This window comes from Cetorhinus maximus, chromosome 22 (assembly GCF_964194155.1).
Source record: "Cetorhinus maximus chromosome 22, sCetMax3.hap1.1, whole genome shotgun sequence".
NCBI classification, from domain to species: Eukaryota; Metazoa; Chordata; class Chondrichthyes; order Lamniformes; family Cetorhinidae; genus Cetorhinus; species Cetorhinus maximus.
In genome coordinates, this window is record NC_135900.1 from 6,886,169 (window position 1) to 6,908,668 (window position 22,500).

Here is a 22,500-nt window from a genome sequence, read left to right on the forward strand (position 1 = left end):
CCCTCTCCCTCCAACAGACTCAGTCTAACTCTCACCCTCTCCCTCCCTCCAACAGACTCAGTCTAACCCCCGCCCTCTCCCTCCAGCAGACTCAGTCTAACTCTCACCCTCTCTCTCCCTCAGACTCAGTCTAACTCACAACCTCTCCTCCCTCCAACAGACTCAGTCTAACTCTCACCCTCTCCCTCCAGCAGACTCGGTCTAACTCTCACCCTCTCCCTCCAGGAGACTCAGTCTAACTCTCACCCTCTCCCTCCAGAGACTCAGTCTAACTCTCACCTCTCCCTCCAACAGACAGTCTAACTCTCACCCTCTCCCTCCAGCAGACTCAGTCTAACTCTCACCCTCTCCCTCCAACAGACTCAGTCTAACTCTCACCCTCTCCCTCCCTCCAACAGACTCAGTCTAACCCCCACCCTCTCCCTCCAACAGACTCGGTCTAACTCTCACCCTCTCTCTCCTCCAGCAGACTCGGTCTAACTCTCACCCTCTCCCTTCCAACAGACTCGGTCTAACTCTCACCCTCTCCCTCCAACAGACTCAGTCTAACTCTCACCCTCTCCCTCCAACAGACTCGGTCTAACTCTCACCCTCTCCCTCCAACAGTCTCAGTCTAACTCTCACCCTCTCCCTCCAACAGACTCGGTCTAACTCTCACCCTCTCCCTCCAGCAGACACAGTCTAACTCTCACCCTCTCCCTCCACCAGATTCAGTCTAACTCTCACCCTCTCCCTCCAACAGACTCGGTCTAACTCTCACCCTCTCCCTCCAACAGACTCGGTCTAACTCTCACCCTCTCCCTCCAACAGACTCGGTCTAACTCTCACCCTCTCCCTCCAGGAGACTCAGTCTAACTCTCACCCTCTCCCTCCAGGAGACTCAGTCTAACTCTCACCCTCTCCCTCCAGGAGACTCAGTCTAACTCTCATCCTCTCCCTCCAGGAGACTCAGTCTAACTCTCACCCTCTCCCTCCAGGAGACTCAGTCTAACTCTCACCCTCTCCCTCCAGGAGACTCAGTCTAACTCTCACCCTCTCCCTCCAGGAGACTCAGTCTAACTCTCACCCTCTCCCTCCAGGAGACTCAGTCTAACTCTCACCCTCTCCCTCCAGCAGACTCAGTCTGACTCACCCTCTCCCTCCAGCAGACTCAGTCTAACTCTCACCCTCTCTGTCCCTCAGACTCGGTCTAACTCTCACCCTCTCCCTCCAACAGACTCGGTCTAACTCTCACCCTCTCCCTCCAACAGACTCGGTCTAACTCTCACCCTCTCCCTCCAACAGACTCGGTCTAACTCTCACCCTCTCCCTCCAACAGACTCGGTCTAACTCTCACCCTCTCCCTCCAGCAGACTCGGTCTAACTCTCACCCTCTCCCTCCAGCAGACTCGGTCTAACTCTCACCCTCTCCCTCCAACAGACTCAGTCTAACTCTCACCCACTCCCTCCAACAGACTCGGTCTAACTCTCACCCTCTCCGTCCAACAGCCTTAGTCCAACTCTAACCCTCTCCCTCCAGGAGACTCGGTCTAACTCACACCCTCTCCCTCCAGCAGACTCAGTCTAACTCTCACCCTCTCCCTCCACCAGATTCAGTCTAACTCTCACCCTCTCCCTCCAACAGACTCGGTCTAACTCTCACCCTCTCCCTCCAACAGATTCGGTCTAACTCTCACCCTCTCCCTCCAACAGACTCGGTCTAACTCTCACCCTCTCCCTCCAACAGACTCGGTCTAACTCTCACCCTCTCCCTCCAACAGACTCGGTCAAACTCTCACCCTCTTCCTCCAGCAGACACAGTCTAACTCTCACCCTCTCCCTCCAGCAGACTCAGTCTGACTCACCCTCTCCCTCCAGCAGACTCAGTCTAACTCTCACCCTCTCTCTCCCTCAGACTCGGTCTAACTCTCACCCTCTCCCTCCAACAGACTCGGTCTAACTCTCAGCCCCTCCTCCCTCCAACAGACTCAGTCTAACTCTCAACCTCTCCCTCCCTCAGACTCAGTCTAACTCTCACCCTCTCCCTCCAGGGGACTCAGTCTAACTCTCACCCTCGCCCTCCAGGAGACTCAGTCTAACTCTCACCCTCTCCCTCCCTCAGACTCGTTCTAACTCTCACCCTCTCCCTCCAACAGACTCGGTCTAACTCTCACCCTCTCCCTCCAACAGACTCGGTCTAACTCTCACCCTCTCCCTCCAACAGACTCGGTCTAACTCTCACCCTCTCCCTCCAACAGACTCAGTCTAACTCTCACCCTCTCCCTCCCTCAGACTCGGTCTAACTCTCACCCTCTCCCTCCAACAGACTCGGTCTAACTCTCACCCTCTCCCTCCCTCAGACTCGGTCTAACTCTCACCCTCTCCCTCCAGCAGACTCGGTCTAACTCTCACCCTCTCCCTCCCTCAGACTCGGTCTAACTCTCACCCTGTCCCTCCAACAGACTCGGTCTAACTCTCACCCTCTCCCTCCCTCAGACTCAGTCTAACTCTAACCCTCTCCCTCCAACAGACTCGGTCTAACTCTCACCCTCTCCCTCCCTCAGACTCGGTCTAACTCTCACCCTGTCCCTCCAACAGACTCGGTCTAACTCTCACCCTCTCCCTCCCTCAGACTCAGTCTAACTCTCACCCTCTCCCTCCAGCAGACTCAGTCTAACTCTCACCCTCTCCCTCCCTCAGACTCGGTCTAACTCTCACCCTCTCCCTCCAACAGACTCAGTCTAACTCTCACCCTCTCCCTCCCTCAGACTCGGTCTAACTCTCACCCTCTCCCTCCAACAGACTCAGTCTAACACTCACCCTCTCCCTCCCTCAGACTCGGTCTAACTCTCACCCTCTCCCTCCCTCAGACTCAGTCTAACTCTCACCCTCTCCCTCCAGCAGACTCAGTCTAACTCTCACCCTCTCCCTCCAACAGACTCGGTCTAACTCTCACCCTCTCCCTCCCTCCAACAGACTCAGTCTAACTCTCACCCTCTCCCTCCCTCAGACTCGGTCTAACTTTCACCCTCTCCCTCCAACAGACTCAGTCTAACTCTCACCCTCTCCCTCCCTCAGACTCGGTCTAACTCCCACCCTCTCCCTCCCTCAGACTCGGTCTAACTCTCACCCTCTCACTCCAGCAGACTCGGTCTAACTCTCACCCTCTCCCTCCAGCAGACTCAGTCTAACTCTCACCCTCTCCCTCCAACAGACTCCGTCTAACTCTCACCCTCTCCCTCCAACAGACTCGGTCTAACTCTCACCCTCTCCCTCCCTCAGACTCGGTCTAACTCTCACCCTCTCCCTCCCTCAGACTCAGTCTAACTCTCACCCTCTCCCTCCCTCAGACTCGGTCTAACTCTCACTCTCTCCCTCCAACAGACTCAGTCTAACTCTCACCCTCTCCCTCCCTCAGACTCAGTCTAACTCTCACCCTCTCACTCCAACAGACTCAGTCTAACTCTCACCCTCTCCCTCCAACAGACTCGGTCTAACTCTCACCCTCTCCCTCCCTCAGACTCAGTCTAACTCTCACCCTCTCCCTCCAACAGACTCAGTCTAACTCTCACCCTCTCCCTCCCTCAGACTCAGTCTAACTCTCACCCTCTCCCTCCAACAGACTCAGTCTAACTCTCACCCTCTCCCTCCCTCAGACTCAGTCTAACTCTCACCCTCTCCCTCCAGCAGACTCAGTCTAACTCTCACCCTCTCCCTGCAACAGACTCAGTCTAACTCTCACCCTCTCCCTCCCTCAGACTCAGTCTAACTCTCACCCTCTCCCTCCAGCAGACTCGGTCTAACTCTCACCCTCTCCCTCCCTCAGACTCAGTCTAACTCTCACCCTCTCCCTCCAACAGACTCGGTCTAAGTCTCACCCTCTCCCTCCAGCAGACTCGGTCTAACTCTCACCCTCTCCCTCCCTCAGACTCAGTCTAACTCTCACCCTCTCCCTCCCTCAGACTCAGTCTAACTCTCACCCTCTCCCTCCCTCAGACTCAGTCTAACTCTCACCCTCTCCCTCCAACAGACTCAGTCTAACTCTCACCCTCTCCCTCCAGGAGACTCAGTCTAACTCTCACCCTCTCCCTCCCTCCAGCAGACTCAGTCTAACTCTCACCCTCTCCCTCCCTCAGACTCAGTCTAACTCTCACCCTCTCCCTCCAGGAGACTCAGTCTAACTCTCACCCTCTCCCTCCCTCAGACTCAGTCTAACTCTCACCCTCTCCCTCCCTCAGACTCAGTCTAACTCTCACCCTCTCCCTCCAACAGACTCAGTCTAACTCTCACCCTCTCCCTCCCTCAGACTCAGTCTAACTCTCACCCTCTCCCTCCCTCAGACTCAGTCTAACTCTCACCCTCTCCCTCCAGCAGACTCAGTCTAACTCTCACCCTCTCCGCGACTCTGAGGTCCGAGTTTTGATTCGCAGGTTCAAGCTCCGCCCCTTCATTGACCGGAAGTGACCTGGAGAAATGTTGACACATGAAATTGAGGATTTGGTTTCCATGGTGACGCTGGGGTAGCGGCTGGTGTCCGGAGTCTGTCCCGGGGTAGCTCAGTGTCTCTGGGGGAGGGGATGCTGAGCCTGTGCCGGGAGGATGGAGCCGCCCTGGGTGAGTTACTGACCTTGTTCACTGGGGAATTCACTCTCCTTTAGCTCATCTCAACCTGCACAGAGAGCGGGGTTTGTTACACTTCATTCAGCCAGTTACTGTGGCAACATTACACACACTGTTACATTACACACACTGTTACATTACACACACTGTTACATTACACACACTGTTACATTACAGACACTGTTACATTACAGACACTGCTACATTACACACACTGTTACATTACACACAGTTACATTACACACACTGTTACATTACACACACTGTTACATTACACACACTGCTACATTACACACACTGTTACATTACACATACTGTTACATTACAGACACTGTTACATTACAGACACTGTTACATTACACACACTGTGACATTACATACACTGTTACATTACACACACTGCTACATTACATACACTGTGACATTACACACTGTTACATTACACACACTGTTACATTACAGACACTGTTACATCACACACACTGTTACATTACACACACTGTTACATTACAGACACTGTTACATTACACACACTGCTACATTACACACACTGTTACATTACATACACTGTTACATTACAGACACTGTTACATTACACACACTGCTACATTACACACACTGTGACATTACACACACTGTTACATTACACACACTGTTACATTACAGACACTGTTACATCACACACACTGTTACATTACACACACTGTTACATTACAGACACTGCTACATTACACACACTGTTACATTACACACACTGTTACATTACACACACTGTTACATTACATACACTGTTACATTACAGACACTGTTACATTACACACACTGCTACATTACACACACTGCTACATTACACACACTGTTACATTACATACACTGTTACATTACAGACACTGTTACATTACACACACTGCTACATTACATACACTGTGACATTACACACACTGTTACATTACACACACTGTTACATTACAGACACTGTTACATCACACACACTGTTACATTACACACACTGTTACATTACAGACACTGTTACATTACACACACTGCTACATTACATACACTGTTACATTACACACACTGTTACATTACACACACTGTTACATTACAGACACTGTTACATCACACACACTGTTACATTACACACGCTGCTACATTACATACACTGTGACATTACACACACTGTTACATTACACACACTGTTACATTACAGACACTGTTACATCACACACACTGTTACATTACACACACTGTTACATTACAGACACTGTTACATTACACACACTGCTACATTACACACACTGTTACATTACATACACTGTTACATTACAGACACTGTTACATTACACACACTGCTACATTACATACACTGTGACATTACACACACTGTTACATTACACACACTGTTACATTACAGACACTGTTACATCACACACACTGTTACATTACACACACTGTTACATTACAGACACTGCTACATTACACACACTGTTACATTACACACACTGTTACATTACACACACTGTTACATTACAGACACTGTTACATTACACACACTGCTACATTACACACACTGCTACATTACACACACTGTTACATTACATACACTGTTACATTACAGACACTGTTACATTACACACACTGCTACATTACATACACTGTGACATTACACACACTGTTACATTACACACACTGTTACATTACAGACACTGTTACATTACAGACACTGTTACATTACACACACTGCTACATTACATACACTGTTTCATTACACACACTGTTACATTACACACACTGTTACATTACAGACACTGTTACATCACACACACTGTTACATTACACACACTGTTACATTACAGACACTGTTACGTTACATACACTGTCACATTACAGACACTGTTACATTACACACACTGTTACATTACAGACACTGTTACATTACAGACACTGTTACATCACACACACTGTTACATTACAGACACTGTTACATTACACACACTGTTACGTTACATACACTGTCACATTACAGACACTGTTACATTACAGACACTGTTACATCACACACACTGTTACATTACAGACACTGTTACATTACACACACTGTTACGTTACATACACTGTCACATTACAGACACTGTTACATTACAGACACTGTTACATTACACACACTGTTACATTACAGACACTGTTACATTACAGACACTGCTACATTACACACACTGTTACATTACACACAGTTACATTACACACACTGTTACATTACACACACTGTTACATTACACACACTGCTACATTACACACACTGTTACATTACACATACTGTTACATTACAGACACTGTTACATTACAGACACTGTTACATTACACACACTGTGACATTACATACACTGTTACATTACACACACTGCTACATTACATACACTGTGACATTACACACACTGTTACATTACACACACTGTTACATTACAGACACTGTTACATCACACACACTGTTACATTACACACACTGTTACATTACAGACACTGTTACATTACACACACTGCTACATTACACACACTGTTACATTACATACACTGTTACATTACAGACACTGTTACATTACACACACTGCTACATTACATACACTGTGACATTACACACACTGTTACATTACACACACTGTTACATTACAGACACTGTTACATCACACACACTGTTACATTACACACACTGTTACATTACAGACACTGCTACATTACACACACTGTTACATTACACACACTGTTACATTACACACACTGTTACATTACATACACTGTTACATTACAGACACTGTTACATTACACACACTGCTACATTACACACACTGCTACATTACACACACTGTTACATTACATACACTGTTACATTACAGACACTGTTACATTACACACACTGCTACATTACATACACTGTGACATTACACACACTGTTACATTACACACACTGTTACATTACAGACACTGTTACATCACACACACTGTTACATTACACACACTGTTACATTACAGACACTGTTACATTACACACACTGCTACATTACATACACTGTTACATTACACACACTGTTACATTACACACACTGTTACATTACAGACACTGTTACATCACACACACTGTTACATTACACACGCTGCTACATTACATACACTGTGACATTACACACACTGTTACATTACACACACTGTTACATTACAGACACTGTTACATCACACACACTGTTACATTACACACACTGTTACATTACAGACACTGTTACATTACACACGCTGCTACATTACACACACTGTTACATTACATACACTGTTACATTACAGACACTGTTACATTACACACACTGCTACATTACATACACTGTGACATTACACACACTGTTACATTACACACACTGTTACATTACAGACACTGTTACATCACACACACTGTTACATTACACACACTGTTACATTACAGACACTGCTACATTACACACACTGTTACATTACACACACTGTTACATTACACACACTGTTACATTACATACACTGTTACATTACACACACTGCTACATTACACACACTGCTACATTACACACACTGTTACATTACATACACTGTTACATTACAGACACTGTTACATTACACACACTGCTACATTACATACACTGTGACATTACACACACTGTTACATTACACACACTGTTACATTACAGACACTGTTACATTACAGACACTGTTACATTACACACACTGCTACATTACATACACTGTTTCATTACACACACTGTTACATTACACACACTGTTACATTACAGACACTGTTACATCACACACACTGTTACATTACACACACTGTTACATTACAGACACTGTTACGTTACATACACTGTCACATTACAGACACTGTTACATTACACACACTGTTACATTACAGACACTGTTACATTACAGACACTGTTACATCACACACACTGTTACATTACAGACACTGTTACATTACACACACTGTTACGTTACATACACTGTCACATTACAGACACTGTTACATTACAGACACTGTTACATCACACACACTGTTACATTACAGACACTGTTACATTACACACACTGTTACGTTACATACACTGTCACGTTACAGACACTGTTACATTACACACACTGTTACATTACACACACTGTTACATTACAGACACTGTTACATCACACACACTGTTACATTACAGACACTGTCACATTACAGACACTGTTACATTACACACACTGTTACATTACACACACTGTTACATTACAGACACTGTCACATTACAGACACTGTTACATTACAGACACTGTTACATTACAGACACTGTTACATTACACACACTGTTACGTTACAGACACTGTTACATTACACACACTGTTACGTTACATACACTGTCACATTACAGACACTGTCACATTACAGACACTGTTACATTACACACACTGTTACATTACAGACACTGTTACATCACACACACTGTTACATTACAGACACTGTTACATTACACACACTGTTACATTACATACACTGTCACATTACAGACACTGTTACATTACAGACACTGTTACATCACACACACTGTTACATTACAGACACTGTTACATTACACACACTGTTACGTTACATACACTGTCACATTACAGACACTGTTACATTACACACACTGTTACATTACACACACTGTTACATTACAGACACTGTTACATCACACACACTGTTACATTACACACACTGTTACATTACACACACTGTTACGTTACATACACTGTCACATTACAGACACTGTTACATTACACACACTGTTACATTACAGACACTGTTACATTACAGACACTGTTACATCACACACACTGTTACATTACAGACACTGTTACATTACACACACTGTTACATTACAGACACTGTTACATTACACACTGCTACATAACACACACTGTTACATTACAGACACTGTTACATCACACACACTGTTACATTACAGACACTGTTACATTACAGACACTGTTACATTACACACACTGTTACATTACAGACACTGTTACATTACAGACACTGTTACATTACACACTGCTACATAACACACACTGTTACATTACAGACACTGTTACATCACACACACTGTTACATTACAGACACTGTTACATTACACACACTGTTACGTTACATACACTGTCACATTACAGACACTGTTACATTACACACACTGTTACATCACACACACTGTTACATTACACACACTGTTACATTACACACTGTTACATTACACACTGTTACATTACACACACTGTTACATTACACACACTGTTACATGACAGACACTGTTATATCACACACACTGTTACATTACACACACTGTTACATGACAGACACTGTTACATCACACACACTGTTACGTTACAGACACTGTTACATTACACACACTGTTACGTTACATACACTGTCACATTACAGACACTGTTACATTACACACACTGTTACATTACAGACACTGTTACATTACAGACACTGTTACATCACACACACTGTTACATTACAGACACTGTTACATTACACACACTGTTACGTTACATACACTGTCACATTACAGACACTGTTACATTACAGACACTGTTACATCACACACACTGTTACATTACAGACACTGTTACATTACACACACTGTTACGTTACATACACTGTCACGTTACAGACACTGTTACATTACACACACTGTTACATTACACACACTGTTACATTACAGACACTGTTACATCACACACACTGTTACATTACAGACACTGTTACGTTACACACACTGTTACGTTACACACACTGTTACATTACACACACTGTTACATTACAGACACTGTTACATTACACACACTGTTACATTACACACACTGTTACATTACAGACACTGTCACATTACAGACACTGTTACATTACAGACACTGTTACATTACAGACACTGTTACATTACACACACTGTTACGTTACAGACACTGTTACATTACACACACTGTTACGTTACATACACTGTCACATTACAGACACTGTCACATTACAGACACTGTTACATTACACACACTGTTACATTACAGACACTGTTACATCACACACACTGTTACATTACACACACTGTTACATTACACACACTGTTACATTACATACACTGTCACATTACAGACACTGTTACATTACACACACTGTTACATCACACACACTGTTACATTACAGACACTGTTACATTACACACACTGTTACGTTACATACACTGTCACATTACAGACACTGTTACATTACAGACACTGTTACATTACAGACACTGTTACATTACAGACACTGTTACATCACACACACTGTTACATTACAGACACTGTTACATCACACACACTGTTACATTACAGACCCTGTTACATTACACACACTGTTACATTACAGACACTGTTACATTACAGACACTGTTACATCACACACACTGTTACATTACAGACACTGTTACATTACAGACACTGTTACATTACACACACTGTTACGTTGCATACACTGTCACATTACAGACACTGTTACATTACACACACTGTTACATTACAGACACTGTTACATTACAGACACTGTTACATTACACATTGCTACATAACATACACTGTTACATTACAGACACTGTTACATTACACACACTGTTACATTACACACTGCTACATAACATACACTGTTACATTACAGACACTGTTACATTACACACACTGTTACATTACAGACACTGTTACATTACAGACACTGTTACATTACACACTGCTACATAACACACACTGTTACATTACAGACACTGTTACATTACACACACTGTTACTTTACACACTGCTACATAACATACACTGTTACATTACACTGTTACATCACACACACTGTTACATTACAGACACTGTTACATTACACACACTGTTACGTTACATACACTGTCACATTACAGACACTGTTACATTACACACACTGTTACATTACACACACTGTTACATCACACACACTGTTACATTACACACACTGTTACATTACACACTGTTACATTACACACTGTTACATTACACACACTGTTACATTACACACACTGTTACATGACAGACACTGTTATATCACACACACTGTTACATTACACACACTGTTACATTACACACTGTTACATTACACACACTGTTACATTACACACACTGTTACATTACATACACTGTTACATTACAGACACTGTTACATTACAGACACTGTTACATTACACACACTGTTACATTACACACACTGTTACATTACAGACACTGTTACATTACACACACTGTTACATTACATACACTGTTACATTACAGACACTGTTACATTACACACACTGTTACATTACATACACTGTTACATTACATACACTGTTACATTACAGACACTGTTACATTACACACACTGTTACATTACAGATACTGTTATATTACATACACTGTTACATTACACACACTGTTACATTACATACTGTCACATTGCAAACACTGTCACATTACAAACACTGTTACATTACATACACTGTTACAATACACACACTGTTACATTACATACACTGTTACATTACACACACTGTTACATTACATACACTTTACATTACACACACTGTTACATTACACACACTGTTACATTACATACACTGTTTCATTACAGACACTGTTACATTACACACACTGTTACATTACACACACTGTTACATTACACACATTGTTACATTACACACACTGTTACATTACATACACTGTTTCATTACAGACACTGTTACATTACACACACTGTTACATTACATACACTGTTACATTACATACACTGTTACATTACACACACTGTTACATTACACACACTGTTACATCACAGACACTGTTACATTACACACACTGTTACATTACACACTGTTACATTACACACACTGTTATATTACATACATTGTTACATTACATACGCTGTTATATTGCAGACACTGTTACATTACAGACACTTTCACATAACATACACTGTCACATTACAAACACTGTTATATTACATACACTGTTACATTACAGACAGTGTTACATTACAGACAGTGTTATATTACATACATTGTTACATTACAGACACTGTTACATTACATACACTGTTATATTACATACACTGTTATATTACATACACTGTTACATTACAAACACTGTTATATTACATACACTGTTACATTACAGGCACTGTTATATTACAGACACTGTTACATTACATACACTGTTACATTAGAAACACTGTTATATTACATACACTGTTACATTACATTCACTGTTACATTAAAACACTGTTACATTACATACACTGTTACATTACAGGCACTGTTATATTACAGACACTGTTACATTACATACACTGTTACATTACACACACTGTTACATTACATACACTGTTACATTACAGACACTGTTATATTACATACATTGTTACATTACAGACACTGTCACATAACATACACTGTCACATTACAAACACTGTTATATTACATACACTGTTACATTACAAATACTGTTACATTACAGACACTGTTACATTACATACACTGTTACATTACAGATACTATTATATTACATACATTGTTACATTACATACACTGTTACATTACATACACTGTTACATTACAGACACTGTTACATTACATACACTGTTACATTACAGACACTGTTACATTACATACACTGTTACATTACATAGACTGTTACATTACATACACTGTTACATTACAGACACTGTTATATCACATACATTGTTACATTACATATACTGTTATATTACATACACTGTTATATTACATACACTGTTACATTACATACACTGTTACATTACAAACACTGTTATATTACATACACTGTTACATTACATACACTGTTACATTACAATCACTGTTATATTACATACACTGTTCTATTACAGACACTGTTATATTACAGACACTGTCATCTAACATACACTGTCACCTAACATACACTGTTATATTACATACACTGTTATATTACAGACACTGTCACATAACATACACTGTTTCATAACATACACTGTCACATAACATGCACTGTCACATAACATACACTGTTACATAACATACACTGTTATATTACATACACTGTTATATTACAGACACTGTCACATAACATACACTGTCACCTAACATACACTGTCACATAACATACACTGTTATATTACATACACTGTTATATTACAAACACTGTCACATAACACACACTGTCACATAACATACACTGTCACATAACATACACTGTCACATAACATATACTGTTACATAACATACACTGTTATATAACATACACTGTCACATAACATACACTGTCACATAACATACACTGTCACATAACATACACTGTTACATAACATACACTGTTATATTACATACACTGTTATATTACAAACACTGTCACATAACACACACTGTCACATAACATACACTGTCACATAACATACACTGTCACATAACATACACTGTCACATAACATATACTGTTACATAACATACACTGTTATATAACATACACTGTCACATAACATACACTGTCACATAACATACACTGTCACATAACATACACTGTTACATTACAGACACAGCTACATTACATACACTGTTACATAACATGTTGTGGTCTGGAGCTATGGATAGTGATGGTAGAGGCTCCAATGTCCTTTCCATCACATGGATGACTGGCAATCTCTCCCACTCTTACTGCTTGTCATTAGCCTCTGTTGGAATGATTTGCAGGCTGATACTCAACTTTAAAAAATTTTTATTCATTTTTGAATGTAGGCTTCACTGGCTGGGCCAGCATTTATTGCCCATCCCTAGTTGCCCTTGAGAAGGTGGTGGTGAGCTGCCTTCTTGAACCGCTGCAGTCCGTGTGGTGTAGGTACACCCACAGTGCTGTTAGGGAGGGAGTTCCAGGATGTTGGAATTCAATGGCATTACCATCGCTGAATCTCCCACCGTCAACATCCAGGCGGTCACCATTGACCAGAAACTGAACTGGACCAGCCACATAAATACTGTGGCTACAAGAGCAGGTTGGAGGCTGGAAATTCTTCAGAGAGTCTGACTCCGGAAAGCCTGCCCACCATCTACAAGGCACAAGTCAGGAGTGTGATGGAATACTCTCCACTTGCCTGGATGAGTGCAGCTCCCATAACACTCAAGAAGCTCAACACCATCTAGGACAAAGCAGCCCACTTGATTGGCACCCCATCCACCACCTTAAACATTCACTCCCTCCACCACCCACATATAGTGGCAGCAGTAGTTTTCCAAGTTACAATAGTTGTTATACTCAAGAGTATTTCATTGGCTGCTACACCCTGAGATCATGAAAGATGCTATTGAAATGCAATTCTTGCTTTTTTTGTGTGTGTACCAGCTACAAGATGCACTGCAGCAGCTCACCAAGGCTCCTTCGACAGCACTTCCCAAACCCGTGACCTCTACCACCTAGAAGGACAAGGGCAGCAGATGCATGGGAACACCACCATCTGCAAGTTCCTCTCCAAGCCACTCACCATCCTGACTTGGAAATATATCGCCGTTCCTTCACTGTCACTGGGTCAAAGTCTTGGAACTCCCTCCGTAACAGCACTGTGGGTGTACCTACACCACAGGGACTGCAGTGATTCAGGAAGGTAGCTCACCACCATCTTCTCAAGGGCAATTGGAAATGGGAAATTAATGTTGGCTTTGCCAGCAACGCCCACATTCCATTAAAAGAAAATGGCCATTCTCTGCTTCCCCAGTGAGAATTTTTCACTCTATGTCGAGCTGGCTCTGATTTCTTCCTGCTCAGGATCCTTGGAACTATATGGTCGAGGTGCCCCATTCCCTTCTCGCGTAGCCACTACAAAAGCTCAACCCATGACTACAGCAACGGAGTGCAGGTCTGAGCACATCTCTGGCAGAAACTGGGCATTCTGCTGGACCAGCTTCTCCGTGGCCTCCACTATCCTCCCCATGGAGACTTTGATGCACTCGCATGTTGGGGCCATTACATCAAAGAGCACGCGGACGGACTCCTCCGCCTCCTGCCACTCTGCTGAGGGCCCCTGACACCTCTGCCTGATGTTCCCCTGTGTGGCTCTGATACTCCAGTGTCTTTTCCTTGGCCGCGTCCAGAGGCTGGTCATCTGACTCGGACTTGGCAGAGGCCTTGTGCCAGAGACCTTGGCTGTCACTGTCTCCTCCTGCTGTGGACACGTGTCTGTGCGGTGATCACCAGGCTGTGAGCCCAAGCCTAAACTAGATCTATGAGCCGCCAAGGTGTGTGCCTCTGGGCTGGTGGAGGGTGCAGGTGAATGGTGTGACGGCTGGTACAGGTGTGAAGCCGTCTTTGTCCTCTTCCAGGGTGTCCTGGGGGCCGGGGCTGACCTCAGGTGCAGGGACTGACCACCTCCTCTTCTTGCTGAAACCTAGAATGGAGAGAGAGGAGAGAATGAGTGGCTGCCTAGGCTGGCTCAAACATTGCGCTCATAAATCACCTCGATTTCCCGCGGTTTGCAGGATTTTGCACGTTCCCTCACTAGATGGTTGGGAGACGCCAATCTCACCATCGGCACAGACATGATCAGAGCCCCTCCCCTGCCAGCTGGGCAGCCCCCTATTCACATTGTGTGGGGGGGCCGACATCTCACGCATCCCCCCCCTCCTGTGGTCTCTCTCTCTCCCCCTCATGATGTGGGCTGTCTTCTCCTGCATGAAGACAGATAGATGGACTGTGAGCATTTACAGCAGGTCATAGGCTGCTAATTCTGTGGCTGGCTAACTGACTTCATGGCTCCCTGGAACCCGGCTACCATATGCACGGCACAAGTGAGGAACGAGATGGAATAGTCTCCAATTGCCTGGGTGAGTACAGCTCCAAGAACACTCAGCAAGCTGGACACCATCCAGGACAGGGCAGGCCGCTTGATTGACACCACCATCCAGCACCCTCCACATTCACTCCCTCCACCCACCGACACACGGCGGCAACAATGTGCACCATGTACAAGATGCACTGCAGCAAGTCGCCAAGGCTCCTGGAACAGTCGTCTCCGAGCCTGTGAGCTGTACCAGCCAGAAGGACAAGGGCAGCATGCACATGGGAGCAGCGGTACCTGCAGTTACCCGCTGTGCCTTCACTGTGGCTGGGTGAAAACCTGCAGTCCCCTCACAAATAGCACAGCAAGGTAGGGGTTCAGTAAGGCCACCCACCTTTGTCAAGGACATTTAGGGGTGGACAAGAGAAATGCTGCCCTTGCCCGTGACACTCAGATCTCATGAGATGTAGTGGAGTGGGTTGGAGGGGTAGAAGGTTCACTCACCCTCGCGGTGCAGATTAAATTGTTGACCCTTTTCCTGCACTGCAGGAGGTTCCTCCTCTGCACCCCACAGGCACTGACTGCCCTGGCTACCTCCTCCCAGGCCGCAGTGGTCAGCCTCCTCCGGCCATGCCTGGGGAAGAGGACATTCCGCCTTTTCTTCCATGGCCTCCAGGATGCCCAAGGGACACGTCGCTGAAGCGGGGAGCAGTGGCTCAATGTTCCTTTCTTTCACCCCGTTAGTGAAGGGCAGTCGGGGTGAGTTTTAAATATGGCGCCCGGACTTGCTGGCAGAGTGCCCGGCCTCCTGCCCACTCCGCCCACGAGACTCGAAGCAGAGCACGCTCGTGCATAATGAGGCAGGGAGCGCACCATGGGATGTAAAAGCTGGCCCCACCCTCATCCATCATTTCCTCATCCCCCCCCCGCCACGGAGCCTATGGCAGGAGGGGAAGATTCCACCCCCACCCTGGCCGAATGTCAACACTGAAAACCCTGTTTTAAATTCTTTCGTGGGATGTGGGCGTCGCTGGCATTTGTTGCCCATCCCTACTTACCCCTTGAGCTGAGTGGTTTGCTCGGCCATTTCAGGGGGCAGTTAAGAGTCAACCACATGGCTATGGGTCTGGATTCACACGTAGGACAGACCGGGAAAGTTCGGCAGATTTCCTTCCCTAAAGGACATTAGTGAACCAGATGGGTTTTTACAACAATCGATGATAGTTTCATGGTCACCATCACTGAGACTAGCTTTATATCAGATTTATTCATTCATTTTTATATTCTACCAGCTGCCATGGTGAGATTTGAAACCAGTTTGTCACCAGCAGGTTTTGACCCATCATCTTCATGTTTTTCACAGTTAGCTTTTCAGTTTCGAGATGACTTTACAGTGATCGTGTTACCATAGCACCTGGGCTGGGTCCCCTTCAACTGAAAAAACTGTTGGGGGAATTGGATAAATGTGTTCAAAATGAGAAAAGGAAAGGACCAGGTAGACTCCGCACCCCATCCCCCAGTACCCGAGCCTCCCCAGGCCCTCCCACACCGTCCTGCAGCCACCCCATGTCCTAATTCACACCAAATCTCGTTCCCCTCTCACCCCTGTGCTCGCCGACCTACATCGGCTCATGGGTCAAGCTCCATCTCAATTTGAAATTTCTCATCCATTGTTTTCAAATCGCTCGGTGGCCTTGCTCCTTCTCCCTATCCCTGTAATGTCCAACCCCAAAACTCTCCGAGATATCTGCGCTCCTCTAATCCAGGCCTCTTGAGCATCTCCGATTTTAATCGCTCCACCATTGGTGACCAGGCCTTTAGCTGGTGAAGGCTCTGAAATCCCCTCCCTAAACCCCTCTATCTCTCTCTCTCTCTTCCTTTAAGTATCCCCTTAAAACATACTTCTGACTGAGCTTTTGGTCACCTGCCTTTATATCTCCTTATGTGCCAACTACTCTCTCAACGTGTCCTGTCACCTTCAGATTGATGCACAAGGACCACAGGGTCCCTCTGTCCCTGCACACTCTTTACCACTTTAAGTTGATATGATCTCTCTCTCTCTATCCCTCCGGCCAAAATGCATCGACTCTCACTTCTCTGTGTTAAATTTCATCTGTCACTTTGCCTGCCTATCTCTGTCCTGTGGCCGTTGATTAGTACAGTATTATCTGCAGTTTGCCACACCTCCATGTCGGGTATCAAGGCAAATTGTGGAATTTCACTATATATTTCAAGGTCCAAGTCAGTTACATCTCAAAAAAAAAAGCAGAGGCCCTGGTCCTGACCCTTGGGGAACACCCCTATCCACCATACTCCAACCTGAAAAATAACCATTTACTACAACTCACTGTTTCCTGTCCTTAAGCCAATTTTTTTTGTCCAATTGAACACTGACCCTCAATTTTGTTTTTCATGGGATGTGGCAAGGCCAGCATTTGCTGCCTAACCCTAACTGCCCTTGAACTGAGTGGCTGGCAGTTAAGAGCCAGACCACATTGCTGTGGGTCTGGAGTCACATGCAGACCAGACCGGGTAAGGATGGTAGGTTTCCATCGTGAACCAGATGGGGTTTTATTTTGCAGCAATTGACGATAGTTTCATGGTCACCATTACTGAGACTGGCTTCATATTCCAGATATATTCATTGAATTTAAACTCCAACAGCTGCTGTGATGGGATTTGAACCCATGTTCCCCAGGACATTAGCCTGGGGCCTGCTGCATTACCAGCCCAGTGACATTACCACTACACCACCATCTCCCCTCGATCTGGTACTTTGTCAAAAACTTTCCTAAAATCCACATGGACACGATCCACTGCATTCCCTTCGTCAACCTTCTCCGCGACTTCACCAAAAAACTCAATGAGGTTAGTCACACACGACCTGCCATTTACAACCCCCACGCAGCCTCTGCTTAACTAACTCAAACCTCTCCAAGAGCCTGCTGCTGGTTAGCATTCCGACAGTCCTGCCGCCGGGACCCAAGGCAGTGGGACCTGGGGCTGCCATTGTGCCAGCGGCAGCCGCCCTGCCTCCCGGGGCTGGTAAAGTGACGGGGACCCGGGTCGGATCAGCTCCCTGACGGATCGGACCCCCTCCTGTCCACCCGTCTCCAGGGTTGTTATCTCACTGACTTGCAATGGAGGTTGATGCTCCGAAAGGAGGCCAGTCCTGGTATTCCTCCTCGTTCCCCTCCCCTGTCCCCTCTGCTCCTGTCTGAAACCTGGAGCTCCATCCCTTACACGGCTGAGGGAGTCCCTGCACCACACAGACTGCAGCGCTTCAAGAAAAGAAAGGCTTGCATTTGTATAGCGCCCTTCACAAACACCTGACATCGTGAATTTACAGCATTTTTTGAAGTGTAGCCACTGTGACGTAGGAAGTACACAGCAAGATCCCGCAAACAGCAACGTGACAGTAGCCAGGTAATCTTTTTTTTGTGACGTTGACTGAGAGATAAATATTGACCGAGGGGAACTCCCCCTGCTTGTCTTTGAAGTCGTGCCAAGGATCCTTTTACATCCCGCTGAAAGGCAGAACTAAGGCCCTCGGTTTAACACCTCACCTGAAAGATGGCACCTCCGACAATGCGGCACCCCCCCTCAGCACCGCACTGGATGGTCAGCCTTGGCTTTTGTGCTCAGGTCCTGAAGTGGGACTGAAGTCGCAACATCCTGGTGCACAGGCAGAAGTGTTACCAGCAGAGCCCCAGCTGATGTAGGAAGAGACATGAAACTGATAATAACAGATACTTACACACGATCTTAGCCAGAAGGTCGGGAAGTAAAGTGGTGGCTCAGCACCACCTTCTGAAGGACAAATGGGAACGGGCAATAAACATTGACCCTGCCACATCCCAAGAAGTAATTACAAGGACCCTGTGATCCAAACAGTCAAAATGTTCCATTCAATTTGTTTCAATTGTAATGAAATTCACCCTTTATAAAAATTCACTCATGGGATGTGGGCATCGCTGGCTGGGCCAGCATTCATTGCCCATCCCTAGTTGCCCCTTGAGAAGGTGGTGCTGAGCTGCCTTCTTGAGCCGCTGCAGTCCACGTGGTGTAGGTACACCCACAGTGCTGTTAGGGAGGTAGTTCCCGGATTTTGACCCAGCGACAGTGAAGGAATGGCCTGTTGGGTAGGACAAGCCTGAACTCGAGTTCTGATAATGTTTTACTCTTTTCACAGTAAAATAGTGGTAGTTTACTTTCTAAAGGAGCGCTCAAGAGGTCTCCACTGTAAAATGGATTTCTTTATTCTGTCACTAGTCCCATTGGAAATTGGTTATTAATTGTTGCAGCGCCCGCTTTCCCTTTTAATATCACCCCCAGTGCAGCCTGGGGCCTGAAGTGTGGTTCTGGTGATTAGCTGACAACCGGGGCCTGTCACTTTAAAGCCGCAATGGAGGAACATCTCATGGAAATCCAGGTATCGTCACTTCTTGTTCCACACTGTCAATAAATCTCAGGCTCCAGGCTGACATTCTTTTGTCTTTTTAAAGGATATTTTTCATTTTCATAAGATCATATATCAAATTGATATTGGGAGTGACAGGGTATTGGAGGTGTTGGCAGGTTGAAAAGTGGACAAATCTCCAGGTCCGGATGATTTGTGTCCCAGGCTGCTGAGGGAGGCAAGGAAGGAGATCGCAGGGGCTCTGACCCAAATTTTTAATTCCTCTCTGGCCACGGGGGAGGTGCCAGAGGACTAGAGAACAGCTAACATGGTTCCGCTATTTAAGAAGGGTTGTAGAGATAAGCCAGGGAACTACAGGCCAGTGAGTCTCACATCAGTGGTAGGGAAACTATTGGAGAAAATTCTGAAGGAGAGAATCTATCTCCACTTGGAGAGGCAAGGTTTGATCAGGGATAGTCAGCATGGCTTTGTCAGAGGGAGGTCATGCCTAAAAAATTTGATTGAATTTTTTGAGGAGGTGACCAGGTGTGTAGATGAGGGTAGTGTAGTTGATGTAGTTTATATGGATTTCAGCAAAGCCTTTGACAAGGTCCCACATGGGAGACTTATAAAGAAGGGAAATGCACATGGGATACAGGGTAATTTGATAAGGTGGATTCAAAATTGGCTTAGTTGTAGGAGACAGAGGGTGATGACAGAAGGATGCTTCAGTGACTGGAAGCCAGTGTCCAGTGGCGTACCACAGGGATCTGTGCTGGGTCCCCTATTATTCATCATTTATATAAATGACATAGATGACTATGTGGGGGGTAGGATTAGTAAGTTTGCGGATGACACAAAGATTGGCCGGGTGGTTAACAGTGAGGTTGAGTGTCTTGGGCTACAGGAAGATATAGATGGGATGGTCAAATGGGCAGATAAGTGGCAGATGGAATTTAACCCTGAAAAGTGTGAGGTGATACACTTTGGAAGGATTAATTTGAGAAGGAAGCATCCAATGAACGGCAGGACACTAGGAAGTTCTGAGGAACAAAGGGACCTTGGCGTGTGTGTCCATAGATCTCTGAAGGCGGAGGGGCATGTTAGTGGGGTGGTGAAAAAGGCATATGGGACACTTGCCTTTATCAGTTGAGGCATAGATTACAAAAGTAGGGAGGTCATGTTGGAGTTGTATAGAACCTTAGTGAGGCCACAGCTGGAGTACTGTGTGCAGTTCTGGTCATCACATTATAGGAAGGATGTGATTGCACTGGAGGGGGTGCAGAGGAGATTCACCAGGATGTTGCCTGGGATGAAACATTTAAGTTATGAAGAGAGGTTGGATAGACTTGGGTTGTTTTCGTTGGAGCAGAGAAGACTGAGGGGCGACCTGATCGAGGTGTACAAGATTATGAGGGGCATGGACAGGGTGGATAGGGAGCAGCTGTTCCCCTTAGTTGAAAGGTCAGTCAGGAGCTGGCATAAGTTCAAGGTGAGGGGCAGGAGGTTTAGGGGGGATGTGAGGAAAAACTTTTTTACCCAGTGGGTGGTGACGGTCTGGAATGCGCTGCCTGGGAGGGTGGTGGAGGCGGGTTGCCTCACATCCTTTAAAAAGTACCTGGATTAGC